The sequence below is a fragment of the Dendronephthya gigantea genome, unplaced genomic scaffold (assembly GCF_004324835.1).
Source record: "Dendronephthya gigantea isolate DGI-Jeju-01 unplaced genomic scaffold, DenGig_1.0 000014F, whole genome shotgun sequence".
NCBI lineage: Eukaryota > Metazoa > Cnidaria > Anthozoa > Malacalcyonacea > Nephtheidae > Dendronephthya > Dendronephthya gigantea.
This window is the reverse complement of record NW_021163024.1, coordinates 575,631-588,636: the sequence shown is the minus strand read 5'-3', so window position 1 is coordinate 588,636 and position 13,006 is coordinate 575,631.

Sequence of the window (13,006 nt, the reverse complement as noted above, 5' to 3'; positions counted from 1 at the left end):
GCTCACTCTGACTTAGCTATATAAAATAATCCCACTCTAATTGCATTCCCATAGCTTTTCTCGTGTCACCAAGTATAGGCAAAGAATACGCATTATCAAAGGTGTAACCAGAGATTGTTTTTGTGACCTCAAATTTTTCCAAAATGCACACGTCATGCAAACACCCCGACTGTAACAATCGCAGTGCAAGCTCTATATATAATATTTCGAAACAATGAGGATTTTGCTTACGTCACGACGCGTTGTAAAGTTCGAAGAAACGAAATGCAGGGATATATTTTACAGGCTTTTATCATGTGTTCTAAACAAATCGATCGTTCAACCCTAGTCATGCAAATAGCTAAAACTATAACGTTAATAAAGAAGCTATACTGCCTACACACACAATAAACTTACATAACAGTCCCGCTTGTCGAGGCGATGCGCAAACCACGATATCCACTATTGGTGCGGGGCGACTACGAAATACTTTACTTTAAAAATACGAGTACCTTATTTTAGTACTTTACGACACGAACTTTAAGTGCGACTGTGCCTTTAAGTTACGAATACACAAACCCAACTGAGTGAAAAGGTGATCATCTACGCAAACAATTCCATGCTTCGAACCGGAACTTGTTACCGCGTCATATAACCGCTAATGTTCCTGTTATTGTTCTTGCTTAATCGAGCTGAAAGCTGTTACACTTGCTGGACTGATGGCCTGTTCATTTTTTATTATTTCTGCCTTTCAGTAGTAATTTGTTGGCTTTTAATTCATGTAAATTTAAAACTTTATTTTCAAATAAATTTTCATCTGTGCAAATACTAAAACATTGGTGAAATGCCACACAATAGACTGACTGAGATGCACATATGTCCATCTTTCATCTTATGGTATAGGTCAGTGATGCAACCAGTAATGATTGACACCTAGTACTAGCCAGAGTGCAGTCCAGTGAAGTGTTTCAAAAGACAAAAAGAAATATCCCAAATTATCGACGGGAAAACGGTTGCGCAAACGTGCAAAACACCGAACTTAATTGTCTGGGGAAAGACAAAACATGAACACGATATTCGCCTAGCAGAAACATTAGATAGAATTACTAAATACTATACCAGCACGAATACTAAATCCAGGTTTAAAAGTTAACAAAGGCAAATACTTTTTGGCGGGCGGAGATGGCCTTCCTGGGCAACAAAAGGAGTCAAACGAGAACCAATAAAGATCAAGGCGATAACGGAAATATCGGCCGAGGTAGGCTTGGAATAGTAGTCCTCGTCTTAAGTCTTCGTGCAGCTGGATATTTGAATTGAGCAGTTCTGTCAAAGTTATACGACTACGAACACGGTAGTAATTTTGTAAACATGAACAGAGCTGAATACGAGATGGCTATTTTAGCCATGTTTTTGGAAGATGCTTTTGAAGTGGAAGATGTTATGCTTCTTTCAGGTTTAAACATCTCAAACAACATTTATCAGTCCATACAAGAACTATTCAAGATTTGAAAACTTCGTTCTGACCACAACGAACTTTGTCAAAATATTCGTCTTAAACCAGGACAACAGGACGAAGACGTTAAACCGTCACCGCTGACCTTAAGCGGAGCATGCGCAGACGTTAAAAAATTGTGAAGTTTGTCTTCGTCTTCGTACTTCGTTGCCTTGCTCAAACTCCTTTTTAAGTCGTCGGGTCACAACGAGTAAGTAATAGATACAGAGCTGGAACTAGTGTACCCACTTTTTAGTGCGCATGCTCGGCAAGTGTCTGATATTGAAAATATAAACAATTCCGCAATCTATCTTAAGTGCGTAAAATGCTATTCAAATGACGATATTGTAAAGCTACGATTAACGAAAATGTTTTAGCAGACGTTTACCAAAATCTAAGCCATTTTGAACATTTCAGGCACTTGCCGAACATGCGCAGTTGGTCACTTTTAGCTCAAGTGCACTAAAAAAAAGCGGGTACAAAAAACCGCCATATCTAATCACTATGCGCCACCCACTTCCAACTCTATATCTTTTACTTACTCTGTGGCCGAGCTTTCGGGTACCTATAGCTAGTTTGCCAACTCGTACTCAAAAGCTCGGCGACTACGACACATGACTACGAGTTTTGATTGATGCCAAAACAACGCGCGCGAACTGACGAGTTATGAACTCGTAAACACAGAATACACATTATAGCAGACTTACACTTTGTACTCTTTTGCTAATGTTTTTGTGTCCGAAATTTTTCAAGAAGCACCCACTTCATTCTACGTCATCCTGGTGTGTGCAGGAATTTTGTACCTCCAGTCAAAAGTTCCTGCACACACCAGGCTTGCGTGAGCAAAATACAAACTGGATACTAAGCGCCATAGTACTTGCGTGATTGCTTTCGTGTGCTCGCGTACATGGCTTACGTTAGTTGGCGTCACACCCAAAAAATTTCCTAAAATGCAAAAAGGGACTTCCGCAGTTCTGCCATTATGTCTATAGTCCTCCTCGAGGTCACAGCCTAAGTTTAATCGGCACCCACCAAGCCTAGCCTAATTGATCGCGTCGCGTAGCGACAGCGATCTATAGTTTCGGCTTGGTTTTTTTTTTTTTTGATCGCGTCGCGTAGCGACAGCGATCTATAGTTTCGGCTTTTTTTTTTTTTTATTTTCCTCTCGGGTCGACCCCCAGCGTCGCTAGCTGCGGGCCATATCACCCTAATCGGGAACCTGCGCACAGGTAAGTTGCTAGTTATACACGTGTTGTATTCACTTTGGGCATATTTCGTTTCACCTTCGAACTTCGAAGCAGTAAAGTAGAATCAATAAAGCGATCAAAATGCTAGCAAGTGTTATCTTTATCTTTACACTCATTACACATACAACTAACTGCACACGCCGAGCAGAGTAAGCCTGCACTAAAGGATTTCAAGCAGTTTCGAAATGGGCTGTTTTGTGTTTCTCCTGCTTTCAACATGCGACTATAGTTCGGTATATTGTTCATTTTTATTATTAAGAACATTTACGACACAAAATTTGCATAGCTGGGATGGCTACGCCGCTGTGAACGACGCGATCATATAACGCCTAGTAGGCGTCTTGTTGTAATTATTTCAGGCATTACATACAATCATTTAGTTAGTTCAGTTAGGGGCTGTTTATAGTCTTTATATATGGGAGCCTTCATCTTAACGACCGACTGGACTTGGAACCGTCATGTTGACAATGAGGTTAAAAAAGCCAATTCTACGTTGTGCGCCCTACATCTACTTAAGAGGGCTGTTCTTCGTCAATCGGACTTCGCAGAAATGTGTTTTTCGTTCGGCATAAAAGCATCTGTTCGATGCGCCTGTTATTGATGCGCCTGTTATTCCGACGCGTCTTGTGTGATTCCGACGCGTCTTGTGTTATTTCGACGCGTCTTGTGATTCCGACGCATCTTGTGTGATTCCGACGCGTCTTCGGTGATTTCGACGCGTCTTGTGTGATTCCGACGCGTCTTGTGTTATTTCGACGCGTCTTGTGATTTCGACGCGTCTTGTGTGATTTCGACGCGTCTTCGGTGATTCCGTCCATGGGAAATTTATAGTACAAATATCATTTGATAATAAAAAATCGAACGCACTTGCCTAATCTTTGATTACTACCAGTTTAACATCTATCGTCGCCCTATACCCGTGTGGATGGTTAGGTGCAGACGTCGGGCACTGAACGTGATTCTGAACGTCATTCACCGAAAGTCTGCACCTTACGCTGGCAGTGAAATTGCTAATGTGAAAGATTCAGCTAGGAGCGCTTTCCTTTATACGGAAAAAACGGCCAGACAACTGGTATTTTAGAGTGGTTCAATAACTCTGCATTCAAGTTTATCGTTATTTACATCTGCCTAGCACGGGAAATATAGTTTTATCGCTATATTCTTAACGAAATACTCTATTTAAATTTAAAATATGACCGGTCTGACCATTTTGGCCGCTTAATGGAAAGCGCACTAGTACGCGCATGCTGCTATGTACAATCTAACTCGTTTCCAGGACACCGTCCTTGCAAGCTGTGGGCGGGACTGAACTCGCGCCGCTCCACAATGTTAACTCCTATATCAAACCGACGCAATTCACTTTAACCATTCATATGCAGTAAAATGAGCTTAAAATGATCGAATCATCAACTTGTAGGTATACGGGACGTGTAATTGTTTAATAAAGGTATTTGGTTGGTTTCGTATCTACTACCTCATAATTAATATTGCAATTAATCTAATTAATTAATATATACATGCAATATTATTGAATGATGTTAATTTACATGCAAGTTAAGGAGGTCTCATACATGTCTATATAATACGTGGTAATGGCGGAAATAGACTTGCTATATGTCATGCTAGGCATGCTAATATAAGTCATGCTATCATAAAAAGGCTGCAACATACAAATTATCTTATCAAACAAATAATACGGTTTTGAAACTGGAATCAGGTATTCGAAAGTAAATTACTCATTTATGCAGTAGTAATGATAAAAAAGTTTTTTGGATAGTAAATTTTAATTTCATTATTGTGATCCCACTTATGATTAAGTATTGTCAGTGTGTCAGTGTATGGCTTAGTTGTTCCATCAAGGCTAATCTGATGATCGAAACCTTGTCCAAAATTTCCTCAGAAAGGGTTTCCTACAACCCGCGATAGACGAAGGAGAGAGGGTGGTGTAGAACGATGAGAATAAGTGCATATAGAACCCTGAACGCCTCGTATGAATTGTGTATGTTATGTTTTAAGCAAATGCCATTCGAAGGCCCTTCCATTATGTTAGAAAATTTCTAGCCTTTAAGTGGCGTCCTGACGACACAAAGAGCTTTTTGCAGAAGCTTCGGCGAAACTGTCTGAATAATTTAATTTATTCCGCACCTTTGAGATGAGTCAGACGTTTTATTTCTTAATTGCTTAATTGCTAAAACTGGATATTTTGCAAGCTTGCAAAGGGAAAGAAACCGGTTTTTTTGCATATCAGACCATTCACCGTTTAATCAACTTGAATATACATCTCCATATCAACTCTAAAACATTTAAAATAATATCATATGTGTACATCAACTTCAAGCTATAGTAACTGACTTCGTATCTGCCCCCCTAATAAGATCTCATTATAACTAAGTGCACGTTTTTATCACATGATAAACACTGGCCCGTTAAGCCTACAAAAACCGGATGCGATTTGACAACGCAATTTTTCTTGCCTCTCAAACGTTTCTTGCTTCTGAAAAGACGAATATTTTCATGATGTCATAATGTTCTTTATATAACACTATTTACGATATAGTAAATCATTTTGAATCGTCTCGTGTCCATATAGCTTTACAACGACTGATTTCCCGAAAATCCACTTCGTACGAATCTGCATGGAATCACCATAATTTACACAACCAGTTCCTATCATCGCTTTCTCCACGTTCTCCAAAACATCTATTTAGACCGCTCCAGCCACCTTGTTGATCTACCCAGCCGAGTTCAGCGACAAATCTTGCCGTCCATATTGTTATATTGTCTATCTGAGCAGCCATATTGTTCTCACGACAGTATTTGCAAACATGAGCGCAGAAAGTAAATATTACAGCAATCCTCCCCCAGTTTATAATGTTGTCGGAAAGGATCTCTGTGACTACCTCAGAATACGAACTGTAAACTGTTTCTTGTGAGAAATTTAACTTTGAACACATTTGCTGCAGAAGATCTGGATACCTTAGTTCAAGATCACGCCAGAGTTGACGCAGTGTTTTAGCTGTCGTGTTTACTGGTGTCGCCTGATTGTCAACGAGATCTTTCAGCAATATTATCGCTTCTTTGTACATAGGCGAGTTCGATGTGTGCTCATATTCAGCCTCTGCCATTTATCTTTAAAAGCTTTGTTTACAATGCAAATTTACAAGTCCGTCACTGACACTGTCACACTGATGTTCACTATATGACTTTGCAATCATTCCCGCGGAAAAAAGTGCCCATCAGGAATGTTTTGTCCCCCCCCCCGGATGTTTCACTGTGATTTAAGAGGTAAAGACAATCGAATCCAAGCACAGGAGTCGATGGGCGTGTTCCTTTACACGGTTTAAGCAGCCAGATCGGTCCTGTTGTATTTCAGTACAGACAGATTACTGGTATTGCCGAGTGTTGCAGAAACTCTGTCCAAGTACATCGTTATTAATTTTACATCTGTCTATAGGACGGATAATGCAGTTTAACCGCTTTATTTCTAACGAAATACTTTATATCAATTCAAAATATGTCCGGTTTGACCATTTTGGCCCGTTTACACTTGTAATTTTCTTCTTGAATAGATGTGAACGAGTGAATCAGTTACTGATGTTCGAATAAGGGTTCTTATACATTAGAGCATACATACAGTGGTGTAACTGTTGTACAAACGCTAATGTTTGAGTTTAACGAAAAGCTTAAAGCGTAAGATAGCGGGCGATTGTACAAGAAAAATACCGCAAAAATTTGTTTCCATATCATCTAGATTTGCTTTTAAGCAAATTTTAAAAAATCTTGCCATCTTGAAATTTGAGTTCGGGGGGATGAATGCCCCTCAAACGCGCACTGGCTAAGCTTTTGGCGGCGCCTTACACTTTTTTGGCTGAGTGAGACTCTGTCCCAGTAGTCCCTCGGTGACATGGTTTTTATGGTTTTCATGGTTTTTTTCACATATGTCAAAAGAAGAAAATCGCACAATAAATCGTAGCAAGTGTAAATTGGCCTTGATACAGGCCACCTAAAGGAATACGTTCATGACGCAAAATGGGGGGGGGGGGTTCAAAATGGTGACAATTTTTGTGCGTTAAACAAAAATAGGTCCGCTATGCGTACATGTATCTGCGCAGTATTTGTTCCACTCTTTTGCTGTAGTAGGTGACACTCAAAGCCATATTGTACATAATCAGAATTAAACTTGATCAAAGTGTATTTGGAAATTATTTTAGTCACAAAGTGGTTATTAAATTGCTTAAATTTTGCATAGTGCAATTAATGGCAGGAAGAGCAACCATATACCGTACTGAAAAACCAAAACACAAGTCCTGTATGGCTGTTTCTACACTATACTCAATTTATTAGCCAGGCATTTCTAAAATCCATGGTCAGCCTTTATACTGGTAGCTTGAACATATAGATAAAATTGGATAGAGGAACGAATTTTTGTTATACTGTGCCAATAAAGTTTGTGTCGTGTAAAAAGGGCTAAAATATAACGTTAGTATAATTGTAAAGGACAATACTATGTGTGCTAGTGTATTAACATTATGGGTGTTCCAATATAACACCTATCATATCAACTAACAGCACAAACAAAATACAAACATTTTTTTTATAACATGAATGCCGGCAAGTATCAAATGGTTTTAATATAGCCAATTATGCCAATATAGTTTTGCTATAGATATAAATTTGCTAACGATTTCTATAATATGAATGACTATCCCGAAAATAAATATTAATGCCAAACATAGTGCATTTAGTAAAGCCAAAAAGAAAATGTTAACAATTTATATAAGTAATAAAGAATATATTTCATAGTTGCGATTCGTCTTAACTTAAGACATCATCAGCTAGCTCTCCCTGTAGGGCTAAAGATTTGACGTCAGCAAAGACGCTATTTACGGTTCCTGCTTTCTTCGTTAGTATATTAATTTTCCAAAGCAATAACAGTGTATATTGTTGAAAAGTAAAGGAAAAGTAAATATATTTTATTTGAAATGGTGAAAATAGTTTTTTGCCGGCATTCTTGTTTTTGGCATCAAACCTTTGGTCGTGGCGACCAAAGGTAGGGTCGCAGCTCCTGGCAAAAATGATTTTCATTGGCTGAACTTTACAATACATTTTTATTTCAACCAATAGCATAGCTTCGTTCTTTAGAAAGCATAGAAAAGCATTATCCAATTAGATGAGAGCTGCCGAGCACTGCGACATTTCCCAGGCTGTAGGGCTCGAATTTTGCATGTAAACAGAGGTGAAAAACAGCCTTAAAGTTAGGGCTAACCCTCCCTGTAGGGCCCATGTAAACAGCCCCTATGACTACCCCCTAGGAGGGGAAAGTGGGAATTTTAGAATTATCACTGATTTCTTAAAAAAATGTACGAATTTAGTACTCTGTAATAGATTTTTGTAGATGCTGATTTGCCAATTCTGTCGTAACTACACTGAGTTAAAGTTGAGTTAACTACACTGAGTTGACTATTTTTTTATACAACTGATATCGAGTTCACTATTATACACAGTTCTCTTGTGAAGCAAATTATTAAAGTATCGATATTGTCGTGCATGGCTTGTGTCAGTTGTGTTCCCAACCGAGCATTCTTTCATACCCCGTATAATTTCTACCTGTTTTCTGCTTTAAAGAGGGGCTAACGCGCTAAGGGGGACAAGGGTTTCAGGGACTCACAATAATTAATTTTGGCCACATTGGATAAGAAGCCAACGAACAAGTTCGAACATAGAAATTAACAAATAGTCTCCATGTATTTTATCCCGGATTGCAGTTCACACTCCGTGGTTGTATTCCTGATCATACAGATCGAGTCTTCTATAGTTGGATAATTTACAGTTGAGATATTATGTTTTCATCTTAGCTCGCCCCACCTTTGACCGAGTCGAAACATAGAAATGCTAGAAGGGAGGATAATTGGTGGAAGTGGGAAGAGGGGTTATCATTAGAGGACTGTCTGGATGTTCTTTAAAATCTATTTTTTGGATGGTCATATTAAATGAATACACAATCGTCCACATAATATCTGAGACAAAAACCAATTCCCTCCCTCTATTTTAATGTTGTTTCTAATATAACCTGTTCAACCTTAAAGTAACGTATTGGGAATCAATGGCTACACATGCCACGTCATTTTAGGGCAAATTTACACTTCCTTAGCTTTAGTACAAGTCTTACAACATTGAAATAGGGGGAAGGGAGGCATACTTTGAAAAGTCTCAATATGTTTTGTGGACGATTGTAGCTGCCACTCAAATTGTCGCGTCTAGACTCTGATAACATCTAGCAATTACTTCGATTCTTAATAACTTTGGCGGAACAATTTAACTAAATATTTGCAATTTCTCTTGAATACTTCATTGCAAACTTTCACGAGAAGAGCTTTAACTAAAAATACTTAGAGTTAACGCTTTATAATAACTGTGGCAGGGAACAGATGATTATTATTCGGTTCGAATTCTCCGCAATGCCTGAGATACTAAATTCTACAAGCTTTTTGTTTTACCAAATGAAAGGGTAATTTATTATGAAGATCGACGCTTAGAAATTTTCCCGACAAAACAGGTGATACAAAGTTATTATTCATAATAATACTGCAGTGAAAAACAAGAAGCTTTGTTATTAAAATTTTGTTTTGATCAGCAATCGCCATAAACTTGGCGTTATAAAGATGGCAGATAATTCGACTTCATTAACATTTAATAGAAACCTTATACACTCCCCGAATTAAAATCATTCTCGTCGGTCAGTTTAAAAGAGTCTTGCCTTGGATCGAAGGAGACGAAATCGGCCGTTATCGTCACTGAGGACGGTTTTGATTTTTTGAGATGGTTTGATACACATTTTAGTTTATAAAAACGTCATGTCAAATGATAACTTTCAGGTCATACGAGAAAAAAAACATTTTAATATTTGTTTTCTGTCTTAATTGTTACGCATCGCATGCAATTATTTTGCATATCAAGAATATTTATCTATACTAGGACGCATATTATCAGAGTAATTCCCGAATTCATTTCCAAGATGTTTAATTGCAAGCCCACGTTTTACGCGACCGATTTCCATCTCTGCAAGAACTCACAGTCATGCGCATTATATAAATCAGTCTTATATAGGGATACTTCAGTTTTATTGTGCAAACTTTCGAGTGTCCTATATAAGTAAAAAGACGCTTTTTGTTTTGATCCCATGCATAAACGTTGATAGTCATATATTGTCATTTTAGATGGGTTTTGCCTCAAATATCTCGTATATTTGCCATTAATTCTGCATAGTTTGTACGAAACCACGCATACCTTATATTAATTAAGCTGCTTCAGAGCATCTAGGTAGGTCGATAAAATGAAAAAAATTGAATACTCGATACTCTGTAAAGACAAGGTAATATTTTACTTCTTAAGAGGAAAGTAACTGGTATAAGGTTGTTGAAATATTGATATGAACAGGATAAAAACATGTCGTGTCGCCCACATTGTTCTCAAGTTGTTATCAACATCGAACAATATTGTTACACCCGGTTTATTTTCAACTATTGTTCGATGTTGTTGACAAGTGTTAAAAATACTGACAGCACAACATTGTTGCATGCATGGCGCAGGCAAGTTTTCAGCTGTGTAGTTTTGAAGTAGTATATGTTATGATCAACAGAATCAATGCTACACTTGATTTATTGGCACGGCACACCGAAAATGGGTACCCGTGCCCATTTCATTGGTACCCATTTTCGCCTAGCCGTGTCAATGATTATAACAGTAGTGTATAAACGAATTTCTACCATCAATTTTCTCGTCTAAGATGAGTTTCCCGTCCTTAATATGAATTCGGCTGAACTACTATTCACATCCACGATCAATTTCGGAAGAGCTTCGTTTCGCATAAACCGTTCGAAAGTTTTTTCTCTCGGAGTTTTACTATGTGGACTCCATGCACTGCAAGCTTTGGAACGAGACCGCCAAACATATCAATTATAGGCATGCTCAATGTCCAAGGATATAGCTGGAATTTACAGGTCAGTGAAACGCAACAAATGACTCTCGAGTAGCGTCATTTTCGCATTAATTTTTCACCTGTTTTCAAACTCTTTGTTACTCTTTGTTACATTTGGATATTGGAGCAATATTTACTTTACAGCCCGGAATTCAACGCGTCAAAGAGCTCCCCCGTGATCGTGTGCGTCATGACTATATAATGACAGACTATAGTATTTAGGTAAAACACATACGTGCACGGCAACTTGAAAACTTCTCCCTATCATTCAACCAAGTGGTTGACGTGAAAGGAACTTCTCACTTAAAAAACGCATCTCAGTTAAAACAGCCGAGATTAAATGAATGTATAGCGCGCAACACTGAAAGACTATAGGCTATATTATACTATTTCGGCCGATGATGAAGAATTGATGCAGAATTGTTATCAAGTTTAAACATATTTCAACACACTGTTGCAGCTTGTTTAAAACAACTTTGTTTGTGCATGGATACAGCACAACATTGCTTAGTCCTGTTTTCATCAAACGGAAATAAGGCCCGTTCCAGACGTCGAACGTTTCATATGCCGAATCGAATGCAAATGAACTTAAACAAAGGCTTTAGTTCATTTGCGTTAGGTTCAGCACATGAAAAGTTCGACGTCTGAAACAGGCCTAACTTGTTTGTTTTCAGTATCACCAGTGAATCACTGAATCCTTTATCGTTACGTGTACAGCACATCATCTTATATAGGGAGGTTAAGATACCCCGTTTACGAGTACGGGTAATCGGCAGTAGCGTAGCCAGCCTGTCGATTTGTCCCGCTATGCTAATATTTTAGTGTTCACTGACTGCTAAAACAATAAATTTCTAAAGCCATGAATAATTTTAATAACTCGAAATTTACATAGCGGACAAAATCGTGAGGCAGGCTACGCCACTGGTAATCGGTATACGTACTTGTATACAACGGAAACTAAATTGGTCCGATCAGAAAATAGTAACTTTCCCTTTTGATTGTGTGTCATACTAGATTGTTAACATTTTGACAAGCGTCTGCGGATTATTTATTTGGTAAAATGTGAAAGTTTTTGCAATTTAAACGGCCATAAATAGTAAACATACAATACCCGTACCCGGTTGTGTTTACGCGTAGGCCATGGTTCACCCATGCGAGAAACGGGTAGAAATTACGAGTAAAGACGCTGACATCAGCAGAAGTCAGTAAACAAGATAGCGTTACTCGTACCCGTGCACAGGAAGAACCGGGGTGTCTTAACCTCTCCATTGTCACAGAATACGTGACGCTCCGTGGGGTGGGAAGGTGTTTGAGAGAACTTCTCAGGGAGTGGCTGGGTGTCACGTTTATACTATTAGATCAGTAGTGGAAGGGGATATATGCATGGTTCAGGGTCACGTAAGGGGATATTAGGATATTGGACTTATAGATGTCTACCAAAACATAACTGCCAAAGATTTATAAATGCCTACCAAAACATAACTTGCACAGAGGATTTGAAGCTTGCACAAGGTATCTTGCACAACGAATCGTCTCAATTAATAACTAGTGTTTACTTTAAGCATCAAAATGACCATTTCACAGCTGTCAGATGTGTATGATGAGCTGTCAAAAGATTGCAGAATGCGTATTCTCGGAGGGAAAATTGAACTTTTTTAACCTCGATAGTTTTCTCTTTGATATTGATACAGAAATGCACAATTGTGAACCAGTGTTTAGATTTTCGGGTTGAAACTTCATAAAAACCAATTTCTACGCTGTTAGGTCACAGAGAGGTACAACAAAATGGCTAAAAGAACGTCCCGTATATATCGTAAACGACTCAACTCAGTATTCATTATTGACCTAATATAGCATGCGGCATTTTATACGGCATTTTTTGTGGACATAGGAATAACTAGGATTAAGATTTCACTTGTGATTAGGTTCAATTAGACCAGACTAGACCTGTCAGTGATATATTAGTATATAGCTATTTTATATATGTATATATTTCTTTCTTTAGACAACTGAGCATGCCATTGCCATGAAACTCTTGATAAGTGATATTCATGCTGTTATGTTATTCTCCAGCCGCAGCATTATTATAATTCTTATAAAATTCTGTGTCCAAAATTGCGTTGCAATATAGTTGCAGGAATTTGCCCTGTAGGCTGTACCTGACATTGGATAAACTACAGTCATAATTAAAATTTTCATCACGTTCGTTGACTTCGCTCATCCTAAGCTCACAATATCGAGTTTCCGTTTAGTTTTTATTCTAGGCAACCTTGCATACATTACCGATGCCTATTGGGGTTGAAAGTTTAA